At 43.9% G+C, this 12,730-nt stretch overlaps 1 protein-coding gene and 2 non-coding genes across 16 annotated transcripts in view; 2 read left to right on the forward strand and 1 right to left on the reverse strand.

Annotated features, from left to right (window-relative positions):
* The window catches only part of MYO5A (myosin VA), a 4,204,798-nt gene that overhangs the window by 3,811,899 nt on the left and 380,169 nt on the right, over positions 1-12,730 (reverse strand). The gene's annotated exons all lie outside the window — the stretch shown is intronic.
* Positions 2,154-2,226, forward strand: TRNAC-GCA. The gene has a single exon. It is a non-coding gene; the product is annotated as a tRNA-Cys (tRNA).
* Positions 7,804-7,875, forward strand: TRNAG-UCC. The gene has a single exon. It is a non-coding gene; the product is annotated as a tRNA-Gly (tRNA).

Genomic DNA, 12,730 nt, shown 5'->3' on the forward strand with positions numbered 1-12,730 from the left:
GAGTTCATGGAGCACGCCGGGGACACCATCAGGTCCCATGGATGCTGTGTTCTTGCCTTGGAGAGAGCAGTTCTCACCTGGGCGTTAGAGATGTTTGGGGGCTACAATCATTTGGTATAGATATCTCTCCTTTAGGGGAGAAGTTTGCACTGAACCTGTCAGCCAGTATGTTGGCAATGTCTGTAGGATCAGTAATCTTCACATCATTTTGAACTAATTCTGAGCATATCTGGGAGTTTCCTCCTAGGTTTCTGACATAGCTAAAGAATGCCTTATGGTTGTCTTTAGAGTCCTTAGCTATTTTTCTCAAAATTAGCTTTGGATGATTTTATGAGAGCTCTTAGCTTTTTACTTATAGTGATCAGCGGTGTCTTACCTTTTAAGGATTTTGCTCTATCTTGTAGTAGCTTTCTCCTTTTGTTGTAGAGTTTGTTTATGGCTGGGGTCCACCAGACTGGACGATTGCCTTTGGTACAAAGAGTCTTTGTTTTGCTTGGGATTGCCTGATCCATGCAGCCCTGCAGGTGCTGGTAGAAGGCATTTGTAAGTGATTCAGCGGTTTGAGTAATGTTAACCGCCGGCTCAGGGGCCTTAAAGGAGACCACACTAGTCTTTAGAAGTGTGAAGTCGGCTTTCGAAGTTCTTTACTGTGGTCTTTTTCATTTCGGTGGGGCGGGATGAGGACCTCCAGCGAGTTTAGTTTGTGATGAGATCTCACCAGTGAGGGGTATACTTCCGGCGTTGAACATTGTGCTCCCATGTTCGTGATGATGAGATCAAGTATGTTTTCTCCTCTTGTGGGGATGGTGACTAGTTGTTCCATGGCATTTGAGTTTATGAATTCCAGGAACTTTTGGGCTAGATTGTTTGGGCTTGAGTAGTGTTCCCAGTCTATATTAGGGTAGTTGAAGTCACCTAGTATGATGGTGTTCGGAGATACATTTATCCCCTCCAGTGTTTTCAGGAAGCCATATGAGGTTCCTGAGTTTGCGAGGGTGGCCTGTAACATGCTACAAATTGCAGAGCAGTCTTGCCTATGGTTAATTGCACCTGGATGGTTTCCGAGGCATCGTGCGATGCCACCAATCTTGAGGTGTGGGTGTCCTTGATGAATATGGATACCCCTCCTCCTTTCTTGGTATTGTCCGGGTTTGGGGCGGAACGCATGATATGAGGTAAAACCTGATAGTGCTGGGGTGCTCTCAGGAGCCTTGAACCAGGTTTCTGTCACAGCACAGACATCGATGTTCTCCATACTGAGAAGGGCCTCGAGTGTGTGCATCTTGAGGTTGAGACTTCTGGCATTGAGCAGCATTACCCTTAGTTTTTTTTCTTTGTTTTGTTCTAGGGTGGTAGGTTTAGAATTTGAGCCTTGCCTAAAAAAGGCACTATGGGGGTGGCAAGAGCCTTTGCCAAAATCCGGAATCCCAGGGGTGACAAGTGCAAGCCGTCCCTTGCGAAGCAGCGTGGCTTGTCCAGCATGTCATCCCAGGCAGACAGACATTGGATCCCCTTTGAATGACACCAGAGTTTAAGCCAATTGTTAAAGCTGATCATCTTATCTCTGTATTGTGGCATCATTCTTGGTGAAGGTAGGATACTGCTCAAGGTCAGGGTCATACCTGCTTGGGCTACATAATCAGAGATCCCATCACACCTCCGACCCACGCTATCTACCCAAGGAAAAAAAATCTTTGAAATCTACTTGGGGCATAAAAATACTTATCCAAACACTTCCAAACCAAGATCCTAAACCTTCTGGACTCTGCTGTGTACTTCCGAGCCTCACACAAGTTCTCCCATTGATCTCTTGCAAATTTCTCTTCCCAATCTTTTCTAACCTCCTCTGATTGATTCTTACAGTTATGCAAAATTTTATATGCTCTAGTAATTATCCCTTTTTAACAGTTGCTTCTGTTCTAGATTTAACGAAAAACTCTATCAAAGCAGGTCTCTGACTAACATTTCCCTACCCCTTTCTCTTGGCCTATACTCTGATATCAATTCCTGGTACAGAAGGCAGTCTCTAGCTTGCAGGCCAAACATCTTGGCCTCACCTCACTCACCATACATCTGAGGTGACTTACTGGTAAAGTGCTTTGGCTATGGTGTGCAGTGTCCTGGGTTCAAGACCTGCAAGGGCTCTTTATTTTGCCGAAATAACTCAGTTGGGAGAGCGTTAGACTGCAGATCTAAAGGTCCCTGGTTCAATCCCGGGTTTCGACACAGAAAAGTACAGTTTTGTACCTACCATAAATGTAGATGTTCGAGGATCCCCATTGCTGCAGTCCTTACTATTGGGTATAGTCCGCGTCCAGTCGGCCCGAATACCAGAGTATAAGGCTGACGTCAGTCAGGGCGCATTAGACTGACGTCAGTACGTCAGGGTACTAATGCGCATGACCGACGTCATATCCTCAGTCTTTTCTTGCCCCAGATGTCAGAAGACCCTAAAAAGACAAGGCCCAAAATACCTGCACCAAAAATATGTACAATATATACAAGAATATATACAAAAATATAAGCATGTAACCTCACCTACACAACCACCCCTAAACACAGAGGGGAAGGAGGGAGGGTAAATTGGACTGCAGCAATGGGGATCCTCGAACATCTACATTTATGGTAGGTACAAAACTGTACTATGTTCTTCGTTCCCCATTGCTGCAGTCCTTACTATTGGGTAGAATCCCAAAGCAGAGGTAAGGGAGGCTGGCAAATCATAAAGAAGCAGGAGCTGACAACATGCCTTGCAAAACAGCTGTGGCAAAACCAGCCCTAGACTTAGAGTAGATAGGAAGGTGATAATGCTTAGAGAAAGTATGCACTGAACTCCAAGTAGCTGCTTCCAAAATATCCTTAGTTGCCACCCCTTAGAAAAGCTGTTGAAGTGGCAGTAGCCCTAGTGGAATGAGGCCTAATCCCAGCTGGAATCTCCTTGCCATGATGGGAATAACAAAATGCAATGCAAAGCCAATCCACCTAGAAATAGTTTGTTTTGACACAGGCTTGCCCTGTGAACTCAAAGCAAAAGAAACAAACAACTGCTGAGACTGCCTGAAATCCTTAGTCCTGCTTAAATAATAACGCAATTGCCTGTGTACATCTAAAGTGTGCAAAATCTGTTCCCCTTTATTTTGGGGTCTGCATAAAAAGTAGGCAAATGAATAGTTTGGTTTAAAGCCACACTAGAAACCACCTTAGGCATAAAGGAAGGATTAGTGCGTAATGATACCCTATCCTTATGGAAAATCAAAATGGCTCTACTGCCATAAGGGCCTGCAACTCAGACACCCTTCTTGCAGAAGTAATAGCCAACAGAAAAGCAGTCTTCCATGACAAGTATTTCAATTCAGCAGTAGCCGCAGGCTCAAAAGGTTGTAGAGTAAGTTTTCCAACACAAAATTGAGATCCCAAGCAGGAGTAGGAGCTCTACGTGGGGTCTTATATTCTTTGCCCCTCTAAGAAACTGCTTGAACAAAGGGTGCGAAAACAATGGTGGGTCACAATCATAGTGAGCTGAAATTGCTGCAGCATGAATCTTAATGGAAGAGAAGGACAAACCTTTGTCCAATAACTCAGTAAGATATTGAAGAGCCACACTCAAATTAGGCTCAGAAACCTGCAAATTCTTTGCTGTACTCCAAAATAAAAATCTCTTCCATTTTTCTGCGTACACTTTCCTTGTACTAGGTCTTCTAGCTTCCATAATCACATTTAAAACTTGTTGAGGAAGTTGAGACCTGCTGTGTTTCAACACAGAATATGCCAGGCTGTTAGATGAAGAGAGTGAAGCTTGACATTGAGCAGATGACCATCCTTCTGAGATAACAGATGAGGAATCAGAGGTAAAGGCCATGGAGGCTTCCTTACCAGACTCCGTAGTAGTGGGTACCAGTGTTGCGAGGCCAATCTGGAGCTATCAAAATCATCCTTGGCCTGTCTTGTCTGACCTTTAATAGTACCTTTGGAAGAAGAGGCAGAGGAGGAAAGGCATACACATGAAGGTTTTTCCAACTGAAAGACAGAGCATCCACTTTCCAAGCTGTGTGATGAAACCCCTTTGTGCAATACTGTGGCAGCTGGTGGTTTAGTGGAGAAGCGAACAGATCTATGTCTGGAGTCCCCCATGACACTGTCAATTTTGAAATACATGAAGATCCAGTTTCCACTCGTGGGGATCCATGATTTGTCTGCTTAACACATCTGCTAAGGAGTTCTGTGCTCCTGGCAGAAACCTTGCCTGAAGAGTTAGTTGCAAGCTTAGCGCAGTCTCCCATAAAATCATTGCTTGCCTGCATAGAGGATAAGAATGTGTTCCCCCTTGTTTGTTGATGTACCACATGACAGTTGTGTTGTCTGTTAGAATCAACACCTGCCCTGGAAGAAGTAACTCCTTGAAAGCCATTAATGCAAACTGGACTGCTAACATCTCCTTCATGTTGATATGTAGATGCTGTAGTCTGGCAGGCCACTTGTCTTGTATCCACTTTCCATTTAGATGAGCTCCCCAAGCAATGTCCGAGGCATCTGTCGTTAAAATCTGACTCGCCTCTGGCCAGGTCACAGAGAGTCCCTTGTTTAGGTGACATTCCTGAGCCCACCACAAAATTCTTTTTGAAGGCAAGGTATTATTTGAATGACAGTGTCCAAATCCTGGCAGTGCTGTGTCCATACATTTTGAGATACCATTGTAGCTTCCTCATATGCAGTTTGGCATTGGGAAGCACCAGAATACAAGATGCCATGAACCCTAATGCTTGAAGGACTGTCCTTGCAGTCAGCACGGACTGATGAGATAGTTGATGGAAGTAAAGTGACAGACTCTTTTGTTTGTCCGGGGTTAAAAAGGCCATCTGGGCTGCTGTATTCAGTCTCACACCCAGAAAGCACATGTCTTGAGAGGGTACTAGACTGGACTTTATTTCGTTCACAGAATACCCTAGGCATCTTAGCACTGCTATAACATATTCCAGATGTTGTAGAAGGTCTTCCTTTTCTTGAGCCAGAATCAGGCAGTCGTCCAAGTAAGGATAGATTTGAATTCCTTGAAGCCTGAAGTAAGCTATCACTGGAGCCAGAACCTTTGTGAATACTCTGGGTGCAGTAGATAAGCCAAAGGGCAATGCAGAGAACTGATAATGAGAATTTCCAGCTCGAAACCGCAGATACTTCCTGCAACTTAGCCTTATAGGCACATGAAGGTAAGCTTCCTTGAGATCTAAAGTTACCATCCAGTGATCTTTGCCCAGCAGAGGTAAAAGCTGTTGTAACGTCAACATCTTGAACTTGGGAATGTCCAGAAAAGTGTTGAGGAGAGATAAATCCAAAATTGGTCTCCACGTGTTCCCCTTCTTTGGTACTAGGAACAGGCGAGAATAAAATCCTAGGCCCCTTTCTGATACAGGGACTGGCTGAATGGCCCCATCCGGAGTAACTGAGAAACTTGCTTGTGAGCCTCCTTTCTTTGTGGAGGAGGAACGTCTGGCATGCCTTTGAAAGGGGGCATTGTATGGAAATAAAATCTGTAACCGTGGTGAATGATATCCAACACCCATTTGTCTTGAGTAATTAAATCCCAATTTTCTTTGAAAAGAGACAGTCTTCCTCCCAAAGGAGCTGCCAGGCGAGAATCTACTGGCAGCTGAAAAGACAGGTCATTGGGTCTGTTTACGAAAGGACTGACCCCTGCCCTCACCAGAAGTCTGAGCAGGTGAACTCCTGTTCTAGGCCTAAAAGAACCTTGCGCCCTGCCCCTACCACGTCTAGACCTACCCCTAGACTGGGAATCATAAGCAGGATATGTCCACCCCTTAGCAGGCCAATTTCTACTAAACTTCGGTGGCTGCACCTGCAAAAATCTTTAACAGTTTGCATAGACTTAGCTTTGTCTTCCATTTTCTTTAAAACTGCTTCCACAGGCGATCCAAACAACACATCAGACTGTAAAGGAGCATCCAAAATCCTTGTCTTAACATGCTCAGCTAAATTCTGATCCTTCAACCAGGCATGCCTGCGAAGAACAGAACTAGTAGCAGCCACCCTCGAGGAGGCCTGTACAGCATCAAAACCACATTGCAAAGAATGCTTACCCACTTGTTCAGACACATGAACCAAATCCAGCAACTCTTTACACTCAATACCTTCCGCCAAAGCATCCACCTTAGATTTTAATTGTGAAAGGAGATAATTCTGATATTTTAGCATGTGAAACTGACAATTCAACGCTCTCATGGCTAGAGTGGAAGAAGTATACACTTTCTTTCCCCACCTATCCAGAGCCCTTGCCTCTTTATCAGTGGGAACAGGATTTTTAACCACAGAGGCCTTAACACCTTTAGGCCCTTGAGAAATAGTTTCTGGGTCCGCCCTAGGACTCTTAAACAAATACTTATGAGCTTCGGGCACCCTATAATACCTATCAGGCTTAACCGGAGCAGGAGGCAAAGAGTCAGGGTTCAGTGAAGCCTCTGCAAAAACATCTTCCACCACATTCAACACAGGAGGAATAGCTAAGGGCCTATGCTGGGGTAAAAACAAGAATTCCCTAAGCCTTTTCCTGGAATCAGAGTAATCCTGGCCTTCCCATTTAAAGTGCTCCCTCATGGAATGCAGAGTCTCTGAAAATGAGAAATCCTCAGGAGGAGAAGCTGTAGGAGTGGAATCATCCACATCAGAATCAGAATAAGTAGGATACTCCTGCAAGTCTTCTGCAGAAGACTCTGAAGCCTCTGAACACTGTTCAAAACTATCAAACTCCAGTTCCACCCTAGGCCTCTTATCAGGCGGGGGCATAGAACCTCTAATCATAGTAATCAAATCTTCTGCCATTTTAAGCATATGTTTCTTAGGTACAGAACCCGAAATGCTAGGAGAAGCCCCCACTGAAGCTGAACTAGGCCTACCTCTCAAAAAAGTTTTGGCAACAGAAGGAGAGGCTCTAACTACCTTGGGAAGAGAGGGAAGAACAGTTACCTGAGAAGCCCCCTCAGCCTGGCCTACCTCCTGAGAAGGCACATCCTGTAACAGTAAAGTTTCTGCCTGAGACTCCATGGAAACTCCTGGCAAAACCTCTGGCTCCACTGAGCCTTCTAAAGAACCGACGTCCGGGACTGCGGTTCATCAACCCTAGGCTTGGCTGTTTTGTGCTTGCGCTTCTTGGGCGAAGCGGGCGTCGGAGCACCCGGAGGCATTTTATAATTGCAACGCTTCCCAAACACTAACCTGGCACAGTCTAACCTCCTCTTAATAGTGCGTTTGTTAAACCTAGCACAAGAGCGGCAACCAACAACGTCGTGCTCAGGCCCTAAACAAGGTATACACAAGGTATGGTAATCCCTATGAGGTATCTGTTTCCCACAAGAAATACAGTTATTCACTTTTTCTGACATCCGGTTAAATACTGAGGCAAGAAAAAACCAAAATGTTCCCCAACGGGGTACTTAGCCAACTCTGTTTCGGTCTGAAACTCCGGTTTCGGAAATATTTCAGAACGCCAACCTGCACTCGCAAAACTGCTTCTGCATCGGACCATGCGGCAAAAAAGACTGAGGATATGACGTCGGTCATGCGCATTAGTACCCTGACGTACTGACGTCAGTCTAATGCGCCCTGACCGACGTCAGCCTTATACTCTGGTATTCGGGCCGACTGGACGCGGACTATACCCAATAGTAAGGACTGCAGCAATGGGGAACGAAGAACATCCATTACACCCCAAATGGTGTAGTGGTACATAGCTCTGACTATACAGTGTAAAGGGTCCTGGGTTTGAGTCTTGGCAAAACTAATTATATTGTTGTAGCACTGGTGGTATAGTGGTGAGCATACCTGCCTTCCAAGCAGTTGACCCGGGTTAGATTCCCGGCCAATGCAAAAAGTCTGTACATTTAAGCACCTATAATTTCCCATCTAGTTATTTGCTCCCCAAAATTTTCTTTACCAGTTTTCTCCAGTAAGTTTCAACCCCCTCTTGCTTATTTTCTGTACCATTACTTGCAGTCATCCCTATTGGCAAAATCTCTTCTCTCTGTTCCTTTACTGGCTTAGTTCTTAGAACACTTTCTGCTACTTTATGAATACAGCATTCTGTACATTTAATATTCTCAATAAAGATCTGCATCCAAAATCCCTCTCTCTCTGTCTCTCTCTTTCTTGAACTCCCTTCTTGCTTCATAATCATCCCTTTCCATCTTGAAGTATAACCTTCAGCTTGTGTTATGGATATCAACCTTAAATGTGTCGCTCTAAAATATCCCTTCAAATCTAACAATTCCAAACCACCAGGTTCTACTGGAAGGATCAACTTATACCACTTAACTCTCTCTCTTCCTCTCCTATATTAATTAATAAAGAGTTGAAGGAATTTATGTACACAAATTCTCTGATTGATAAAAATATGTCTAATTTGTATATAAAACTAAAGGGACTAAGACATTTTCACTGCACGTATCTTATCATCCATAAACATGGGTTTTCAGTTTCTCAGGTTGTTGAATTATTTTTTTTAGTCTCTTCCCACATATCCTTTGCTGCCACAACAGAAGCATTTTTAATCCATACTCAAATATTTAATCTTATCACGTCCCCATAAATATGGCATTGCTGAACTAATTCATGTGTGGGTACATGACCTATGGCTACAGCCTTGTTTTATCTTCACTTTATATCCAGAAAAGTCTTGAAATGGTCTTAAAATGTTTCAAAACACTGAGCTGTCCCTCTCTGAATTTATCAGATACACGAACATACCACCAGCAAATAAAGCCAACTACTCTTGATTACCATGCCAATTATATCCTTGCATTGCTGAGTTTCTTACTTTCTTTGCCAATGGCTCTAGATATAAAGCAAATAAAAAGAACTATGCACTTACCATAGCTTAGCATCTGTTATCCTATGTCATTATTCATTACTCTTGGGTCATAGGATGCAAGCTGGCAACTTTACAGACCGCTTCTAGGTGCGAGCTCCTCCCACTTCCATGATCCCTTGCTGCCCTCTAACCCCTCAGATCGAGTTTCTCAAGAGTTGCTCCTTCTTTTCTCTTTAGCACTCTGCATTTGTGCCTCCTGTTATATGATATTTCCCTTATTCTGCAATACTCTAGCCTTTGTCAGACCCACAAAATAATCCTTGTTACTTCATAACCATATATCTTTCAAATTAGTATAGGTGCTTGAAAAGGATGTTATGATTCACCTCTTAAGCTTTGTTTTGCTCCACTCTCACATTAATTTTTTGACGTGTGAAATATGTAAATAATTGGTTATGATGAGACTACCAATAATCCTCTATGACAAGGATGTACAGCTGTTGCTTGGATTCCAATGCTTACACTGCAGTGTATCCCTGGGGGAGGTGGCACCAAGGGGCTTCACTCCTATGGCACTGCCATTTAGATGACATGTTAAATGGAGATTACACCAGTCTGTGTTGGAAGTAACTTAGCTGGCTGCTGAAGATCCTGTGGCAATTACTGGAATAAGGAGAGATGGCTTTTTTCCAGTTCTCAGACATATAACAATCATTTTAAAAAGCAAGGCTTCCTTTGCTGTACACTTTTTTTTTTACATACTTATAACCATGTATAATTATGGCAGCACAGTGGCACAGCAGCTAGTGTTGTTGCCTCACAGCAAGAGGTTCCCTGGTTCGATTCTCAGCTGGGGTGCCTTCTGTGTAGAGTCTGCATGTCCTCCCCGTGTTCACATGGGTTTCCTCTGGCTGCTCTGGTTTCTTCCCACAACCTAAGGCAAGCAGTAGGTGGATTGGAAACACTAAACTGGCCATAGGTGTGTGTGTGTGTTTGTGTGCGAGTCAGAGAGAGAGAGAATGGTGTGGAAGAGCTCCTGCAGCAGGGCTAGCCAAGTGTCAGTATAAACCTTGGCTCTAGATGATTGTCACTGTTTAAGTGACACCTTGACCCTATGTGCAAAACAATGGGAAAAGGGGTTGTGGATGGATGGAATCAAAATAATTAAAATATCAAATATGCAAAAGAATGGAAAACAAATGTTAAGAAATCACATTATAACAAAAAGGCATTAAAACAAAAACTATACAACTAAAAGATCACTCTTTACGGAATTCTTCATAATTTAACCCCATCATTTTCTGTCACAACCAAATTCTTACCTTCTTTAACACTTTCTATATTCCACTGCTTATCATGCAAGAGTTCAACACATCTTTCATTCCAAAGGAATCATAAACATGAGGTTAATATCTTATCTACTGCATCCTCTCTCCCCATATCCTCATAACATCGTAACTTAAAATTTTGCCAGTGTCATGTCCAAATATCTCCATCTGCATAAATACAACCTAACCCACGTGACGTAAACAAACAAAAAAAATGCATATCTGTGCTTTATAGAGATGAATCTACATAACCAGGAGCTGAATGTTGTCGCTCTTCAGGCCTGAACTCACAGACACCCCTAAGTAAACAGCAAAATCTGCTCATCCACACTCCTTCCCACATGCATCACTCAAGGATTTCTGGAGCTACATCAGAATCGTAAATGTGCACTTCCCTGTGCATCTGGTACATTGCTCAAGTATGTTTCAGTGTTTTATTTTTCATCTATTTATCCTTTAAATGGGTAATGTCTTTTGCCATGTCCCAGCTGTAGAGAATAATTGGTGATTTCAACAATTGGCTAAGCTTCTGGGGTCATTCTAAGGGACTCCAGTATCTGTCTGCCTGGGATGACATGATCGACAGACCATGCTGCTTTGCCAGAGATGGCCTGCACCTGTCGCCCTTGGGATTCCGGATATTGGCAAAAGCTCTTGCCACCCCTACATTGCCTTTTTTAGGTAAGGTTCAAATGACAAATTCACCATGGTAACAGGTACAAGCAAGCAAAACCTGAGGGTAATGCTACTCAATGCTAGAATTCTAAACCTCAAAATGCACTCACTCGAGGCACTCCTTAAAATAGAGAATATCGACATCTGTGCAGTGACAGACCCGATTCAAAGCTCCAGAGAGCATAACTGCTTTACCAGGCTATAATTCATACCACACCTTTCGTCCACCAAACCCGGACCGAAACACTAAAGGTGGAGGCGTGTCCATATTCATTAAGGATAGCCACACCTCCAAGCTAGTTGCTCAGCATAATGCATCCGAGATTATCCAAGTTCAACTAACTCTGGGCAAAACCGCAATCCAGATTGTAGCTTGCTACAGACCCCCCCCCCCCTACCATGCCCCAGGATACCCACTCTTCTTTTCTTGATGCACTGGAAAATATGAAGGTACAACCCAACACCCTAACAATGGGTGATTTCAACTACCCCACCATTAACTGGGAAAACTACTTGTGTACCAACCCCTTTTGCTCAACGTTTTCTGGAATTCATCAATTCCAACGCCTTGGATCAACTTATCCACACCCCCACCAGAGGCAGCAATATCCTAGACATGGTCATCACCAACATGGGCGACCGGTGTTCCACACCAGAGGTCAGCTCCTCATTGGTCAGATCCGACCACAAGCTAATCACCATACACATCCACATCCCGCTCCCACCACCATAAGGAAAACAACCGTAAAAATTTCTCCAAAGCCAACTTCACGCTTCTTAAGACAGAAGTGGCAAACTTCACGACACCCATGCAGATGGACAATGGAGGTACGACTGCTGAATCCTACACAAATGCACTTTATAAGCACTTACACGAGTGCATGGATCGTGCTATCCCTAATAGAACCAAGTTGCTATCCTCCAAAAAAAGGAAACCAATCTGAGGGTCTTCTGCCATAAACAAACTCTACAACAGAAGAAAGAAACTGTTGCAAAAAAGAGTAAAATCCCCACGATTGGAGGAACTCCCTGGTCAGCATCAGTAAGAAGCTGAGATCCCTCATAAAATCCTCCAAAGCTAGTTATGAAAACAAAGTCGCCACTGATTCTAAAGACAACCACAAAGCATTCTATAGCTATGTCAAGAATCTCAATGGCAACACTCAGATCTGCTCTGAGTTATTACAGCACAATGACACTAAATATACAGAACCAACTGATATTGCCAACATCCTGGCAGATCGGTTCAGTGCTAACTTTACTCCCCTCTCACCCCCTAAAGGGCCGATCTTTATACCTGAAGAATGCAAAGTTCCTGAAATCACGACTGCACAGGTAAAAACCTCACTCTCCAAAGCCAAGAACACTGCATCCATGGGACCTGACAACATCCCAGGCTGCCTTCTACATGAACTACAGAATGAACTGGACCGCCACCTAAGTACCATGTTCAATCACAGCCTCACCTCAGGCTTTGTGCCCACTGAATGGCACACTGCGACGGTTATCCCACTCCACAAAGGGGAGGCCAAAACAGACCCTGGGAACCACCACCCCATTAGCCTGATGAGCCTGGTCTGCAAGGTCGTGGAACTCAAAACAAAGACATTGGAGTTCTCCAAACTCTGGACCCCACACAGTTTGGGTTTGTAAAAGGCGGATCATGTTTCCTAAACCTAACAGACTTCTTTGAAGCAGTCACCAAAGCCATAGATGAGGGTAAGGTGGTTCACACAGCCTATCTAGATCTCGCCAAGGCATTCAACACCATCCCCCACTCTGGAATTATAGATAAACTCACTAAACTAGTTATAAATCCCTATGTCACAAGATGGGTTGCCAAATGGCTTATTGACAGAACCCACACTGTGAAAGTAGCAGACTCCAAATCAGACTTTAGACCAGTGACAAG

This window comes from Protopterus annectens, chromosome 7.part1, assembly GCF_019279795.1.
Source record: "Protopterus annectens isolate FY-2018-M chromosome 7.part1, PAN1.0, whole genome shotgun sequence".
Classification (NCBI taxonomy): domain Eukaryota; kingdom Metazoa; phylum Chordata; order Ceratodontiformes; family Protopteridae; genus Protopterus; species Protopterus annectens.